Source organism: Sus scrofa, chromosome 16, assembly GCF_054392235.1.
Source record: "Sus scrofa isolate SSC_HxYL_T2T_F1_AM1 chromosome 16, Sscrofa_HxYL_maternal_Yorkshire_Landrace_v2.0, whole genome shotgun sequence".
NCBI classification, from domain to species: Eukaryota; Metazoa; Chordata; class Mammalia; order Artiodactyla; family Suidae; genus Sus; species Sus scrofa.
The window spans coordinates 45,848,969-45,866,390 of record NC_139398.1 but is presented as its reverse complement, the minus strand read 5'-3'; the positions used below and the strand labels follow the sequence as shown (position 1 = coordinate 45,866,390).

The 17,422-nt window shown below is 42.9% G+C and overlaps 1 long non-coding RNA gene across 17 annotated transcripts in view; it reads left to right on the top strand.

The window, feature by feature from the left end:
- LOC146395551 (uncharacterized) overlaps positions 1 to 17,422 on the top strand; it is a 178,050-nt gene that overhangs the window by 96,207 nt on the left and 64,421 nt on the right. For 14 of the 17 annotated variants that reach the window (XR_014831311.1, XR_014831320.1, XR_014831317.1 and 11 more), the window contains 2 exons: positions 6,540 to 6,814; positions 15,582 to 15,670. This is a non-coding gene — a long non-coding RNA (uncharacterized LOC146395551). Of the gene's footprint in view, positions 1 to 6,539; positions 7,702 to 8,949; positions 10,479 to 15,581; positions 15,671 to 15,745; positions 17,126 to 17,422 lie in introns of those variants that run through there. The other 3 variants (XR_014831309.1, XR_014831313.1, XR_014831319.1) reach the window with 2 other exon arrangements.

Here is a 17,422-nt window from a genome sequence, read left to right as displayed (position 1 = left end):
GCAGAGTAAGCTCCTGACTGAGCCATCATCCAAAGCTTTAGGGCCTAGAAAGACAAAAAAACAGGCCTTGCTTAGATTAGAGAAAGAAGGGAGAGGTCCCAGAGTATTGAAACACCCAACTAAGGCTCTCTCCTAAGCCAGCATTTGCTCAGTTAATCAGAGGTAGAAAGCAATTAGTGCCTGCACAGCCCCCACCTCTCCCAACATCTTGTCTTCCTGCTATAGTCTGTCAACCAGAGTGTCCACTCCCATAACTCCCAGGGACACTACAGTTTCCCTCTCAACATGACATTACAGGTAGACTTTCTCTTGAATGCTGACAGGCTACTTAATTTGTAGGGCCCAATGCCAAATGAAAATGTGGGGCTCAGTGTTCAAAGTTATTAAGAGTTTCAGGATGATGACAGCAGAGCATTAAATCCCTCTGGGCAGGAGGCTGTTGTCTTGCCAGTAAAGTCTGCCCTGTCTGTCATAGATCATTTCTCTGGGAAACAGACACAGAAACTTTGAGGTCTTCATGCAGGAGGCCTGCTGTGGACAGCTCTTGGAAACTCATCTACAAGGGGTGAGGAAGCAGGACAGGGCAAGGGAAGAGGCAGAACGGTGTGGCACAAGCCTGGGGGAATCCCTGAAGAGCCCAGGACCTGAGGTTGCCCTTATAAAGGGAACAGCCTGAACCTTACACTTGCAGCCAACTGAATACCCAGCACTCATTGGATGCAGGCTTGCCTGGGGAGGGAGCGTGGCTTCGGGCAAGGTGGTTCCCTTTGGCAGAGGGTAATTCCCAGAGTGTCTCACCTGCCCAGTGCTTTGGCTACCAACACTGCCAAGAGCACCCCTTCCTGAAAGCAGAACCAGGCTGAGAACCACAGCTTCCACTGCATGTGCCACCCCCATCAATTGATAGTGGATATTTTCCATTCCTAAAATAGATGTTGTAGTTTACGACCTTCTGAGACCAGCGTGACAAGGTCACTTCAGTAACATAAAACAAGGCAAACAGCAAGAAAAGAGAATACCAGGAAAAGCGTCAGGGCTGTGGTGCTGCTCCTCCACGTCAGGGGCAGAAGACCACAGTGCCAATTTCACAGGGAGGCTTGGGAGGCGAAGCAGGTGCTTTAGAAACTTGGTAGCTTTGTGTTGTTTTTATTATCTGTATTTATTTCCTTAAAATTTCTCTTTTTCACATTGAACAGATGCCAACATTTTCAAAAGGAACTCTATTAAAGAAGGGGAGGGAAAACGAAGGGCTGGGTTTTGTCTTTGTTGGGCTGTAGAGATGTCTTCCAGACTAGCAGAGAAGTGGCAAATAGACAGGAAATGTTAGAACCCCCAGGGCCAGTGGAGATTCAGAAAGGAGCAGGGACCCGTGTGTTCAGGCCTGGAGATCTCATCAACTTGTACTGTGGAGGCTTCTGTGTTTTGTTTATATTAAGGAGCCTCTGCAGGCCCAGAGGGTCTATTTTAGATTCTAGTGCCCAGACTTCTGAGATAATGAATATAAAAGTCTTATCCATTATTATATTAATAATAATAATAATAACTTTGGCTTCTGATTTTGATAAGCCCATGGGAATACTCTCCACCAAATGGCCCAGATCAGCACAAGTGTTTTTTGAGACTCTCAAAAACACAAAATGTGTTTATGACTACCGATAAGGAAGAAAAAGAAATTCTGGGAGTTCCTGCTGTGGCACAGTGGGTTAAAGATCTGGCATTGCCACAGCTGTGGCATAAGTCGAAGCTGCATCTCAGATTTGATCCCTGCCCCAGGAACTTCCTTATGATGCCAGTGTGGACAAGGAAAGGAAAGGAATGGAAAATATGTTCTGAACACAGAGTTCAGATATTCATCACTGAAATTACTTTCTGGGCTGTTTTAAAATTGCAAAATTTGAAATTCAATAGCTTGTGATTCTATTTGTAGCAAAACTTTTTTTTTTTTTTTTTTTTTTTTGTCTTTCTAGGGCCCCACCTGCAGCATATGGAGGTTCCTAGGTTAGGGGTCGAATCAGAGCTATAGTCGCTGGCCCTCGCCACAGCCACAGCAAACACCAAATCTGAGCCTTGTCTGTGACCTACACCACAGCTCATTGCAATGCCAGATCCTTAACCCACTGAGCGAGGCCAGGGATTGAACCCGAGTCCTCATGGATACTAGTTGGGTTCATTAACCCCTGAGCCACAAAGGGAACTCCCTGTAGCAAAACTTTTAATGTTTTTTTTTTTTTGTATGTATGTGTCTTTTTAGGGCCATACCCATGACATTTGGAGGTTCCCAGGCTAGGGGTCTAATCAGAGCTGTAGCCAATGACCTACACCACAGCCACAGCAACACCAGATCCGAGCCACATCTGCCACCTACACCACAGCTCACAGCAACACTGGATTCTTAACCCACTGAACAAGGCCAGGGATAGAACCTGCAACCTCATGGTTCCTAGTCGGATTCATTTCCACTGCTCCCTGATGGGAACTCCAAAACTTTTAATGTTTAAAGTAAATTAGTATATTTCCAATGCACTGAAACAAATATACTGATAAGCATTAACTATTCTAAAAATGCTTATTTTATGAATAAGAGGTTAATTTTTTTTTTATATTCCTAAACAGGGTATATTTACAAAATGGATTAAGAAGACTGTATTTCTTTCAGAATTGCAGTGCATTTTATTTTAATCTGGAGTTTGATTCCTTGCTTCCATCCCAATGTTTGTGGGTTTTAATGTGTGTAATTCTGAGTGAAGTTTCTGAGTGAAGCAGGTGTTCAGATATGGCTTTATCCTATGAGGCTATGAACTAAATTGTCTACAGGCCTCAGGCTACTAAAAAAAAACCAAAGGGAAACAAATACCTTCATGAGAAAGAGCCCTGAGGCTCTGCCTCCCCTTCCAGGGCTTCAGTTCTCTGCCATGGCCATCTTTTCAGAAGTCCTAATTTGCAGGAAAGAGCCAGATCCTGGATTTCTTCCTCCACACCACCCTCTTACCTCCAGCAGAACCTTGATTTAATGACAGCCTCCTGAGGAAGTTCAAATAGATAGAATGGAGATATTCTGATTGGAGGAAGTATTTATATGTGTACTTGGAGGAGGGGTGGGGAGACCCTTACATTCATTTCAGCAGCTACCCCCCAGCCCCTTGGCTTCTAAGGGCCTCCAGAGAACCCCTCAAGCCACTGAGTGTTGAAAACTCACTCTCCTAAATACTGCCTGCTTTGCACAGAACTGCTGTCAGGATCCAAACGAGATTCTGCCATGAAAGCAAAGAAAAAAGATTCTAACAGATGCTTCCTTTGTTCATAGTACTTTGTACAATTCTGGACAAGGAAATCAATAATAAGATGTATACCTTCCAACAAGACTAATAGCTGCGTGAAGGCAAAGTATATGCCTTTTCTCTATGCACTAAGTACCAGGCGTGCTTAGTAAATATTAGTTGACTCTAAAAGAACACAGCTTCCAGCACACATAGTAAAACCTATGTTCAAGCCCAAGGGATGGACTCAGTGACTGAGCTGAAAGGTCTTCCAAAGGAACATCCATAAAATGCAAAATGCGTAATAACAGCCAACATTTATTGAGTGTTTGTTTCTACAAGGCAGGCAGAGTTTCAAATGCTTTACATGCTTATAATAGCTGTGAGGAATATCCTAATTATACTCCCTTTTAGATAGGAGAATTGAGGCATAGAGATGTTAATAACTTGCCTAAAGTGTTACAGCTAATGAGTTTCAGAGTTGGGTTTCAAACAGGAAGGTCTTACATGAAAGCCTAGGTTCTCAACCAGTAAACCTCAGCAGAATAAAAGCAGATTCTGGTTACTGGTTATTGGAGCCCATTTCCCTTGTGAGGTCCTGTGTTCAACAAAGACAAAACCAGATGAACTCTTGGTTCTAACTCCATTCAACTAACCAGTTCCACCCTTTTGAAAATGGAAAAACAGGCGCAGATGTATAAATTGTCTTGCAGCAATTTGTCAGGCATCTAGCTGAGATAGGTGTGATACCCCTGCAGTTACTGAACTACTTAGTATCTAAATTATCACAGCCTCTCAGCTTCAGGATCTAAATACAGTTGGGGAAGTGAGTGAATGTCTTGAATTTTATTTAGGTCTTCTGGAAGTCACCACTCCTGCTTGGTATATAAAGCATAAGCTTCCTAGTTCCTCCTACCTGCAACTGGAGGCAGAATTTGACTAAGCCAAAGGGCTCACATAGGGCATGCATTAAATTTTGCAGATTCCATTCTCAGAGTCAGATTCACCAGGCCTGAGGTGGTTTTTTTGTTTGTTTGTTTGTTTAGCATTTTTAGCTAGCAAACCAAGTGATTCCAGTATCAGAAAGACACTTCCCTGAAGAAGGGGTACTTCTTATCTGCCTAAGCCTTGGCTAAACAGAAAGAACTTGTGTGTGTGTGTGTATATATATATATATTTTTTTTTTTTTTTAAAAAAAAACAGTACAAATCTCTTTATCCCTCCCTGGCCTAAAGCAGCCCCTCTGGTGGTCAGGGCATACTGCTCCCTGTGTGACTCAGCCCCCTTCTCCGTGGTTTGGCTGGACTCCTGGGAAAGACCACACCACTGAGAGGGAGTCCCACAGCATCCTGCACCCAGCCCTCTTTCAACCTGCATGTACTCCAGGCTTGACTGAAGCCAGACCACCAAGATACACAGATAAGCTGGGATTCAGTTTGGAAAGCCCAGTTTCCATCCCCTGCTGGTGCCAACAGCTCCTTGCAGTCATGAGCCTTTGGATTCCTTTAGAGGAAGCCAGTTATCTGCTAGACTTCCTTTGTTCTTCAAGGCTCTATCTTGGCATCTCTGCCAAGGGTATGTTTTGACTATATCCACTACCCTGGCCTCTGCAAATTTCTGGGATCTGAGCTAAGAGAAACATAGCCCAGGAGGTAGAAGGAAAGAGGAGGTTTTTGCTTGAATGTAGGACTCTGCAAGGGAAATGTGCTCTAGAGATCAGATGCTCACTAGATCAGTGATCAGCATCTTCCTAAGATTGCCATGAGCCCCCCTCAGCCTTTTCAGAGACCAGACTGCTGGCCAGAGCAAGGACAAACCAGCTTTCTTGGGATCTCTGGTTAACTCCTCTCTGTGCAATAGGAGAGGAGGTAGGAGCAAGGGGGCTTCTTTTCTCTGGTAAAGAGGATAAATGAACAGTATGTTTTCCACTGGCCCTGTCTGGGTTTTGCAGTAGAAGCTGAACCTAATAGGCCACAACATTCATTTACAATGAATAGCTATGAATATGGCTGTTCCCCCAAGTGCTTGTGTAGCATAATCAATCATGTGTGACTGTGCTGATACCACATCTACACAGTAAAGTCCTGCACAACATTTTAAGTCCTGTTCAAATCCCTCTCTTCTCAGATCCCTTCTCTGACTTCTAGAGGCTCCTTCAACTAGTGGTGATTATCACATGGCTTGTTCAGATATGTTATATGTGGTGATATCTTTCCAATATCTTCTAGAGAGGAGAAAAGTGTCTTTTTCACCTTGACATTCTCCTCGGCATCCAAAATTGAACCTTACGTACACTAGGTACTCAGTACAATTATATTAATAACAGCCTTGTGGGGTTCCCTGGTGACCTAAGGATCTGACGTTGTCATTGCTGTGGTCTCTGGCCCAGGAATTTCCACGTGCCATGGGCACGACCGGAATAAATGAATAAATGAATGACAGCCTTGTGTAGAGGAGAATAGACTCAATCATGTGGAGTATAATATTTAGCATTTATTTATTGGCAGAAAGAGAAGTGAAAAGGTCAGGCTGTTTTATCTGGTGCCCTTTTTAGAACACCCTAAGTGAAACAGCCACTGAAGCAATAACCTGGTTTAATGATACAAAGTTTGACTCTATGATAACTGATTACCCTTAAAACCATCTTGGATTTTTTTTCCCTACAGAAGAGCAGGACACTGAGCACAGTTCTGTGAAACACTCCTTTAGAAAGATTGCTCAGCAGTGGGAGATTCCACTGTGGCTCAGCGGTAACAAACCTGACTAGTATCTTTGAGGATGTGGGTTCAATCCCTGGCCTCATTCAGTGGGTCAAGGATCCAGTGTTCCTGTGGCTGTGGTGTAGGATGGCAGCTACTGCTCCAATTTAACCCCTAGTCTGGAACTTCCATATGCCTCACTTGCAGCCCTAAAAAGCAAAAAAAAAAAAAAAGAAGGAAGGAAGGAAAGGAGAAAGGTAGGAAGGAAGGAAGGAAGGAAGGAAAGAAAAAAATAAAGAAAGAAAGAAAGAAGAGAGAGAAATAAAGATTTCTCAGCACTAAATAAAAGAGTGGCTTCTTAATGTTGCAAAAGAAGCTCAACGGTTAGTTTTGGCCAGGGGCAAGCACTGAGTTGGCTCCAATTGGATTGGCAATGGCAGGAAAAGATAAACATGGCTGTATGATGTCACTGGAATTGCCTTATTTTCATCAGAAGCTAAACTCAAATACCCTCAGGGAGATGGATTGTTTTGTTTTGCTTCAAATTACTACAGCTTTCTAAAATTCATTTTTGCCTCTGCAGGTGATGGAATTGTCCAGTGGACTCCAAGTTCCATGGAGAGAGGCTTGGAAACATGTGCTCCTCTGGGTGCCTGGAAAGACTGCTCACCAGTGACTATGAAGCAATAAATGTGCAGTCTGAACACTGATTCCTGCGCCAGATCTTGACTGGCGTGTCTTTCGAAAGGCCATGAGGTTCTGGATTCTAGGGTGGTAAATCAGAGATGGTACTTGTCTCTCAGTAGAGTCGATGGACCCAGACCAGAGCATTCAGTACTTCTCCTGGCTAAAGAAATGGTAGGTCAGCTTTCAAAATGAGAAGAAGATCCAAGAAAAGCTGTGAGGGTGCAGGGTTCCCCAAGGTGTCTCCCTTCCCACACGCCACCCCCTGCCACACACACATAGGTCTATTCCTCCAGTCTCCAAAACTCAGATTCATCTCATCTAAGTAGTCTGAGAACAACTACTTCTTCTCCTCCTTCTTCTCTTTCTCCTTCTTCTTCTTTCTCCTTCTCTCCTCCTCCTCCTTCTTTTACTTCCTCTTCTTCCTCCTCCTCCGCTTCTTCTTTTAATGGCTACTCCTGAGGCATATGGAAGTTTCTGGGCCAGGGACTGAATCCCCAAGCTGCAGCTGAAATCTATGCCACAGCTGTGGCAACATTGGATCCTTTAACCCACTGCACCAGGCCAGGGATCAAACCCAACCTCCACAGAGACCCAAACCACTGCAGTCAGATTTTTTAATCCACTGTATCACAGTGGGAACTCCAGCAGTCTGGGAACTTCTAACTTTGAAGGGAAAGCTAATCCAGACTATTGCATCCATTCTCCCACCCATGTTCACATAGCAGGGACGGGGGTCTCAACCCATGGGGCAGATTTGGCAAGTCATTCATCTGCCAGGGTGACACCTGATGCTCATTAGACACTGCCTGGTTTATGTGGTGAGTTAGCCGAGTTGGTTCAGAATTCAAATACTGCTGATACCACTCCTCTGATTCTGCTTCTTTGTGTTTCACTTTCTTCCTTCATGTAATATGATTACAAATCCTAATCTCATGAGACTCTCTAATGTATTAAATGAAATAATCCTTGTAAAATGTTTAACATAGAAAGAGCTTAGTGAATGTCAATTAATGTTATTTCTTTTTTTTTTTTTTTTTTGTCTTTTTGCCATTTCTTGGGCCGCTTCCGAGGCATATGGAGGTTCCCAGGCTAGGGATCTAATCAGAGCTGTAGCTGCCAGCCTACACCAGAGCCACAGCAACACAGGATTCGAGCCGCGTCTTCGACCTACGCCACAGCTCACGGCAATACTGGATCGTTAACCCACTGAGCAAGGGTAGGGATCGAACTTGCAACCTCATGGTTCCTAGTCGGATTCGTTAACCACTGCGCCACGATGGGAACTCCAATTAATGTTATTTCTTACTTTACCTTAAAGGAAAGTCTAATTTTCCTCTGTAATGCAAGGATGGATTTATCTCTTAACTGAGAGTGAGCTTGCCTTTCTATGCTCTTAAGTTTCTAGTCCCCTTTTTCAGTAATCTGGACTAGTATTTTAGTTCTAATGTATAAGGGTGTTAGATGTTCACAAACTCTTCCAGAGAGAAACCAAGCTTGGATAACACAAACCGCTTTATTAGTTACTGTGGAAAATACATAGGCAGTTCACATTGTGGCTCATCAGAAACGAATCTGACTAATATCCATGAGGATGAAGGTTCTATCCCTGGCCTTGCTCAGTGGGTTAAGGATCTGGGCATTGCCATGAACTGTGATATAGGTTGCAGACCTGGCTTGGATCTGGTGTTGCTGTGACTGTAGCTTAGGCCAGCAGCTACAGCTCCGATTCGACCCCTAGCCTGGGGAACTCCATGTGCCATGGGTGCGGCCCTAAAAAGAAAAAACAAAACAAAACAAAACACACACAGTAAAGATTTAATCAATGTTTTAATCAAATTTTCTTCTGCTTTAGCAAGAAGGAGACTCACCAAAGGTAAATGCAACACCCTTGGCACAATAGTTACAATAACTGCATCATAAATGTCTTTTATCTGTGTAAAAGATTCTAACACAGTGTCAAAAATCCAGTTGTGCTTTGGATTTGTTAAACTGTATGAATGTGATATATTCAAATTCATTTTAAACAGTACACTGACATACATTCTGCACAGACAACACCTGAATCTGAGTGAGTGAAAGAGCTGAAACTGAAAAGTAGAAACTGAAATTTGGAGTTCCCGTCATGGCTCAACGGAAATGAATCTGACTTGTATCCTTGAGGACATGGTTCAGTCCCTCGCCTTGCTCAGTGGGTTAAGGATCCAGTGTTGTCGTGAGCTGTGATGTAGGTCAAAGACGAGGCTCAGATCCCGAGTTGCTGTGGCTGTGGTGTAGGCCGGCAGCTATAGCTCTGATTCACCCCCTAGCCTGGGAACTTTCATATGCCATGGGTGCAACCCTAAAAAAAGAAAAGAAAAGAAAAAAACGTTCTAGGTGAGGCAGTGTTTTTGAAAGTCCTTTGTGAGCAACAAATTGTAAAACAGCATTCTTCTAAACTACAGGCATTTAATAAGCAGCTACTCTGCCCCAGTAGCCATGTTGAACATTGCTGGTAGAAGACATCTGGCCTTTAAAAAGTTTCCAGTGTTGGAGTTCCTGTTATGGCTCGGTGGTTAACGAGCCAAACTAGTATCCACGAAGATACAGGTTTGATCCCTGGCCTTGCTCAGTGGGTTAAAGTATCCAATGTTGCTGTGAGCTGTGGTGTAGGTCGCAGACGCGGCTTAGATCCCATGTTGCTGTGGTTGTGGTGTAGGTCGGTAGCTACAGCTCCAATTCGACCCCTAGCCTGGGAACCTCCATATGTCATGGGTGTGGCCGTAAAATGACTAAAATAAAATAAAATAAAAGTTTTCCGTGTAGAGAACATAAGTAGACTGAAGAAATATGTTCATGACATAGCAGGGTGCAAAGGAGAGAGTGGCTACTTCCCAAAAGGTGAAAGCAGAAGGTTTTCTTAAGGAACACACATAAGCTGACTCATAACTGAATACCTAGATGTTCATCAGAAGGACAAGTGGGAAGAAAAGAACATCAGGGTAAAGGGGCAGCAAGGACTGGGGAACAGCATCAATCATCAGACTTAATGGTTTCATATTCTTTGGGGAGCTGCCTGGAGAAGGGATTGAAAGCAGGGGTATATTTCACTGTAATAGACCAGCCAACAGATAGTGACCATTAGACTGAGGCAGTGAGGTCTCGAGGGTGAGGAGGCAAAGATGATAAAGGAAGTGCTAAAGAGGAAGAGCTGGGAGATTGCTTGGAGGGGAGGGAGAAAGGAAGGTCAAGGATGACAGCTAGGTTTCTAACTTGAGTACTGTGGTGAGTAGTGGTGTTATTTCTAAGAATGAAAACCCAGGAGGGGAAGATAATGATATAATTGGCTAGATGATGTCCTCAGGTACCTTCTTAGATCTGAAGCATTATGAATGACTTCTCAGTCCTCATGTTGTCACTTAAGGCAGTTTCCTTTCGCTTATCTTCCTGGTATTTTAAGTAGCAGTTAACTGCAAGAGGGGAAATACAGCATCTTAGCTCTATTTTCCAAATGATTACCCTGCAGTAAAACATAAAGGCAACATGGGCTTCAAGTGGAAGATACAGGTGTATCTCTTAGCAAAGTGTTCAGGTAGAAGTTCCCATCATGGCTCAGTGGTAAACAAATCCGACTAGGAACAATGAGGTTGCAGATGCAGTCCCTGGCTTTGCTCAGTGGGTTAAGGATCCAGCGTTGCCATGAACTGTAGTGTAGGTTGCAGACGCGGCTTGGATCTGGTGTTCCTGTGGCTGTGGCGTAGGCCGGCAGCTACAGCTCCAATTTGACCCCTAGCCTGGGAACCTCCATGTGCCACGGGAGCAGCCCTAGAAAAGGCAAAAAGACAAAAAAAAAAAAAAAGTGTTCAGGTAATTTGTCTTTGGGTATGTGTCAAGGCCTAATAATCACTTGCTATATTTTTATGGTCGGGTAGTAGATTTAATAGGACACTACTGAGATGATAATTACACTGCCTAAGAGCCCAGACTATAGGTGTAGATAATGAAAACCTGTCATCAGCCCTGGGTTCCAGGAGCTCAGGGACATCTGCATGCAGTTTGAAAAGTTTCTATCAGACAGCCTGTGGACAGCTTAGGTAGGAGGTCTCACGATGCTTCCATTGACCTTCACTGGAGGCAGGGTCATCCCTTCTAGAGGGAGGTAGCTCCACAGGGAGGTTGGCTTGGCTATGGTCAGTGTCTCTGGTGAAAATAGCTCTAGGTCAAGCACACAGTTTAGGAAGGGGTTCTTGGGCTGGATTCTAGCCCCAGTGGTCCCCTCATGTGCACCCTCCTGCTTGATACAATTGGTCACTACTGTGCAAGGCAGCCCTGAAATGTTGTATAACAGTCTTTAACCCTCCTACAGCCCCTGGCCTGCAGAAGGGCACAGAAGGATATATTACTGACAATTGGAAAAATCTCTTATAACAAAGCACAGTGTAAAGGGTATTGAATACTCATTATGTGCTAGGCACTTTGGGAAATATGCAAGCATTTATTGAATTGGCGAATAAACAGATAAAAGAATAAGTCCCTGCTTATGGCAATATTAGGTGAGACTCAAAACACATCCCTAGAAAGTGATGGAAGCAGAGAAGCTAAACACCATCCGATCATACAAAAACTTAAATCTCCGGAGTTCCCGTCGTGGCACAGAGGAAATGAATCCGACTAGGAACCTTGAGGTTATGGGTTCAGTCCCTGGCCTTGCTCAGTGGGTTAAGGATTCGGCGTTGCTGTGAGCTGTGGTGTAGGTTGCAGACCCGGCTCGGATCCCGAGTTGTTGTGGTTGTGGCCTGGGCTGGCAGCTATAGCTCCGATTCGACCCCTCACCTGGGAACTTCCATATGCCATGGGTGCGGCCCTAAAAAGAAAGAAAAAAAAAAGCCTTAAAATCTCCTACTAGTACAAAGATTAAGATTATATTTTTATTCCTTTTTTTCATTCAAATCCTAATGTCATAGATTAAAATATTAATTGCCCACTTTCCAGCTAGAAGAAAAAACCTTGAATCTTTAAAATCAAGATCTCTTTGTGGATTTATATCTGTAAGTATGACCACATCCCACCAGAGATCCTAAATCATTTTCTTTCCTTACTCAGCATCCCAGATCATCCTAAAATCGAAATCTTTCTATTAGAACAAAGAGAGGGTGGGAATATATGCCTAAGGGATCCGTTTTTAAACTGTTTTGAAAAAAAAAAAAATTAAGAACCCATTCTCTGTTGCATCACTTTCCATATTTAAGATCCACCATGGGAGGCAGGATGAAGACAGACTCTCCTCCAAGTCAATACATTCCAACATCTTCAAGCTTGGCCCTTCTTGTACTATTATTTAACCAGGAACAAGCTAATGTGATATTTCACAATAATTTGCTAAGTTACCCACAGATAATTTAAAGCAGGTTTTGTCAACCTCAGCGCTATGGGAATTTTAGGTTAGATAATTTTTTGTTTCAGAGGTGTGTGGGAGGAAGGTGGCAGTCCTGTAGAATGTTTAGCAGCACCCCTGACCTCTACCCATTAGATGACAGTAAATCACCCCTGTTTGAGAAATACTGAGAGTAGCACTACCTCTCAGACCCAAGTTCATTCAGACACAAGGAGCTTGCTGAGCATTTGAAGGGCAATAGGGAACTACTCTACCTGCTGTTGTGATGACAAGTAAGTTAAAACTCCCTCATTGGTCCAGGTCCAATACATTTAAGATACAAAGAAAATAGTTTATTACATATATAAGAAGTGTTTTGGTCTCTCATCACTGCCAAACTCCAAGATCTTGCTGATTCTTTGCTACCAAACAGAGCTTTTAAAAAAATAATTATAGTGTATTTTCATACTGTATCTATCAGTAGTGTTTTAGCAGCAAATGACAGAAACCCAGTTCAAAGTGACTGCAGCAAAAAAGACAAGATTTTCATTGGGTCATGCAACAGAAAATCCAGAGTTTTTTTTAAAAAAATACATCTGAGAGTTCCCACTGTGGCTCAGCAGTAAGGAGTCTGACTAGTATCCATGAGGATGCAGGTTTGATCCCTGGCCTCACGAAGTGGGTTAAGGATCCATTGTTGCCATGAGCTGTGGTGTAGGTCACAGACACAGCTTGGATCTGGTGTGGCTGTGGATCAGGCTGTTAGCTGCAGTTCCAATTTGACCTCTAGCCTGTGAACTTCCATATGCCTCAAGTGCAGCCTTAAAAAGCAAAAAATTAAATTAAATTAAATTAAATTTAAAAAATACTATATCTGGATCAAGGTATTCAAACAGTGACACCAAGAAAATTTCACTTTCATCTTTTTGTCTTATTTTTCTCTATGTTGGCTCTATTTTCTTTTTCTTTTTTTCTTCTTTTTGCCTTTTCTAGGGCCACTCCCACAGCACATGGAGGTTCCCAGGCTAGGGGTCTAATCAGAGCTGTTGCTGCTGGCCTACACACCAGAGCCATTGCAACATGGGATCCAAGCTGTGTCTGCAACCTACACCACAGCTCACGGCAATGCTGGATCCTTTTTTTTTTTTTTTTCTTTTTGTCTTTTTTGCCATTTCTTGGGCCTCTTCCGAGGCATATGGAGGTTCCCAGGCTAGGGGTCGAATCGGAGCTGTAGCCGCCAGCCTACGCCACTGCCACAGCAACTCGGGATCTGAGCCGCGTCTGCAACCTACACCACAGCCCACGGCAATGCCGGATCCTTAACCCACTGAGCAAGGCCAGGGATCGAACTGGCAACCACACGGTTCCTAGTCGGATTCGTTAACCACTGCGCCACAATGAGAACTCCATGTTGGCTTTATTTTCAACAGCTTTGCCAAGATGGTGATAGAGACAGCCACTGAAGGTCCTGGATGATGCCTTAGAAACTCAAGTGGAGAGAGAAGGTCTCGTTTCTAAGTGTTCTGACCAAAATTCCAGGGTTAGGCATCACTGGCCTGACTTAGATCAGTTATCCTTCCGTGAGCCAATCATTGCGTCCAGAGAAATGGAACACTCCAGTTGATTTCCCAACTTGTCAGCACGCTCTGGGTGGACAGCCTCTGAAATGGTCTCCCTTGGTTCTAATCTCCTTGTTTTCCTGACCTTGTGTATTTTCCTGTACCTGAGTGTGCTTTGGACTTACTTCTAATGAACAGAGGGCAGCAAAAGTGATAATATGTCACTTTCAAGATTATGTTCCCCAAACACTGTAACTTCAATAGCACTTACCCTACCACAGTGTAAACTTCCCCTGAAGAGGCCTATGTGGCAAGGAATTGTATCTCTCTCTAAGAGCCAGCAAGGACTCAATACCTGCCAACAACATGGGTGAGCCTAAAAGCAGATCTCCCCCTAGTTGGGCATTTAGGCAATTTCAACACTAACACCTTATAACAGTCTTGTGAGAGATCTTGAGGCAAAGACAGAAAAGCTACACTCAAATTCCTGACCTACAGAAGCTGAGATAGTGTTTTTTTTTTTAAGCCATGAAGTTGTGTTATTTGTTATACAGCAATAAATAACTAATACACACATGCACACACACATAAACACACACATACACACATCCAGGAATACAGAATGGGGATCTTTTCACCAAACACCATTACCTGAGATTGGGTGAGACCTATCGCCAAAGGAATTCTAGTGCTCAAAAATACATATTCATGGGGTTCCCTGGTGGCTCAGTGGGTTAAGGATCTGGCACTGGCACTGCTGTGGCTCTGGTTACTGCTATGGGTTCCATCCCTGGCCTGGGAACTTCTGCATGCCGTGGGCACAGCCAAAAAAAAAAAAAAAAAAAATTCATTATAACATCCAACTTAGGCTGTTCTGACTGAACATATTCATTTCAAAATATAAAAAGAAAACACTCTTCTGACACCCTAGCCTTGGGGGTGGTGGGAGAGCAGTAGAATTTCACATGATTATCAAGAATCAAGAATCAATTTGTGCTGACCTGTCTTACAAGAGACTTTGCAAAGCCACATGTCCTGAGGGCAGTAGGGGAGCTCAGTGTTGCAGGTATTTCCCCCTCCATTCCACCTTGAGATGTAAACTTCTGGAAACCAAGTTTAATTGGAACTTTTCTACTGCTTTAGATCTGTCTGCTCCAGATTTTTAGTTCCATTGTTATATAGGCCCTGAAGCCTCGCTGTTGACAGAGACAGTTTATGTTCTCTGTCCATTAAGCAGGAAATTGAGCAGCCTGTGAAGAAGCTGAAATGTCAGTGAATCTTTCGCTACAGTATTATAACTTTGTAGTTCAACTTTGAAATATTGGCATTGAGATCTTGATTGAAAATTTTCTTCCAAATTGTCCTGGAAGCACTAAAATATGGTGTTTGTAGGCTTTGAATTGCTTCAGGTGTTCTAGAACACAAAGTATGCAGGACAGAATTCTTGTTTTCTCACTTCTATATCCTGATTTACCATGTCTGGCTTATGATAACTACATTTGGAAATGTAAAACCCCTGTCCAGTATTTGTTCACAGTAAGAATGAAAGTTAAATAAAGTCCTAAGGAGACAATGACTTGTTAATGATAACTCACAGGAGCCTGTGTCTCTCTAAATTGCCCACGATGAAAAATTACACAGTGGAGAGGGCTTAGGAAGTGTCTTGAATACAGGGAGAACTCAAAATCAAGAGCACAATTACTTAGGACCATTATTTTATGCAGCTTCTGCAGAGTGTGGCATTCGATTGTTACTATATAGCATGATTAATTTACTTTTAGGTAGTATGATCTAGTGAAATCCTGAGCATGACACTGATGGATTTGATTTAGTCAATCTGTGTTTTCAGATTAAGGGTTGTTCAGTGGGCTGCTGGATATCTGTGATCCTGCCGTTAACATTGAGATCCTTACTAACCACATTTCTTTATAAGAACTGAGCACATTTTAAAAGATCTGCTTACTCATAGCTGAGGTAAATAAAATAAATAAAATAAAATTTCTGTTCTGTTTCTATGGAATAACTTTAGTGAAAGTTCCACATGCTAAAGTCTTGGAGAAGATGAATGGTGTAGCAGATGAGATCTTTGAAGAGCCAAAGTTTCCATCGCAGGCCCAGGTAAGAAAGAATTTTATTTAGCTTTCTTTGCCTATTTCTCAAAAAGAAAAAAAAAACTTCAAAAATTTTTTTCAGTTTTATTTGCACTGATCTGCACTTGCCAAGACCATCAGAATCTCACTAATGGCAGCAGGACAATATTTCTCTAGCTGCACCTGACTCCTGCATCTCGGAGAGTCTAGCTCCCTCAGAGTCCTCCCAGGCAGCTGAGGAAGTTTCTGGGTGCATTCAGTGACTGTAGGGATGAAGATGACTTGGCTATGAATAGAAAGTCCCATTTCCTCCTGGAAGTTCTTATAGTTGCAGCAAGTGACCTGCCGGTTCCTTCTCCCCTGCCTCTCACTTGTCAGATATAGGACGGTTCCCACCTGCTGCATTCCAGAGATAAGCTGGCCTCTGTGTCATATGCTCCGGCTGTCCCCTCATTGACGTGCAGCAGTGCCTTCTGCTTTCAAGCTCCTACAGAGATGAGTGAAAAGGCTCCTGGTTCTTTTCATTTTACTACTTCATTTCCCTCAAACTCTGGCATGTGTTCTGGGGGATCTGGAAAATGAGAAAATCCCAAAAGTTGTAATCGAGCTTTCTCCTGATGCTGGCTTCTCATCCTTGAGCCAAGTTTGTGTAGAGGACCTGTTCTGCCCTAAAGGGCGAGTCTTGCCACCCCAATGGCCATCCAGACTTGTCTGCAAATTTAAATACATAGTTTAGGCCCTCAGGTTTAGATACCCCCAGTTCTCTCACTGGGAGGAAAGCACTGTAATATGTGAGTTAAGTAAGACTCTCTGAGTTAAGAGCCAACATGTGAAACATAATGCAGTGTGTTTGGCTGGGGAGGAGGGGGCGGTGTCAGGATCCAAAATAATTTTCTTATATTTCCTGTGTTGATCTTAATGAAAGAAGACTCAAGAAGCAATCAGTATTGACTATGGAGTGTAAGCAAAGTAATTAAATGATTTAATACTTATTTTTCTCTGCTGCAAATATGGCCTCACTTTGAAGTATTTTAGCTTGTCATGAAGAACCAGGCTCTGAAATCAAACCACCACTTAAAAACTATGTTAAGCTTGCCTTGTCACTTAATCTCTCAGAGCCTCAGTTTCCTAATTTGCAGAATAGGGATGAGTTATCCCATTATATTATTGTCAGAATTAAATGGGCTCATGAACATAAATAGAGCACAGTAACTGGCTTAGAGTAAGTACCAAACCAAACTTTTAGCCATTATGCATATGGCTTCGATGTGGACGTCGAGATTTCTTTATATATTATAATACAGATGCCCAAAAGCATTGTCATAACCCCACCAGACGATGGTCAAAGTATTTATGAAAAGGCTTGTTGCCCTTTTAGAAAATTGATCGCAAATCTTGGTGAAGAGTGACATTTCTATTTTTTCCAGCTACTATGTAAATAGCACAAAATTCTCACAAATAAATAGCATCATTCTGTATAAACAGATTCCTGGCTTTCTCTGCAGCAGTGGGCAGCTCCTCACAAATTCTTTTGAGAGTCCTCTGGCTTGTCCCAGAATCAATCCATGCTGAGTTTACTATTCAGATCAGATTATTGCCAGGCAGTTAGAGTGGTCAAATTCCCACAGCCAATTTTCTATAAAAATCCCAAGTAATTGAAATGGGAGGAAGGTACCCACTAAAAGTCAGTGTGAATAATTTAGCACAGTAGCTGTCTGCAGCTTCTAAGGCAACAAATTCAAGGCATTTTATTAGAGGGTTGATGAAGTCACTGTTGTCT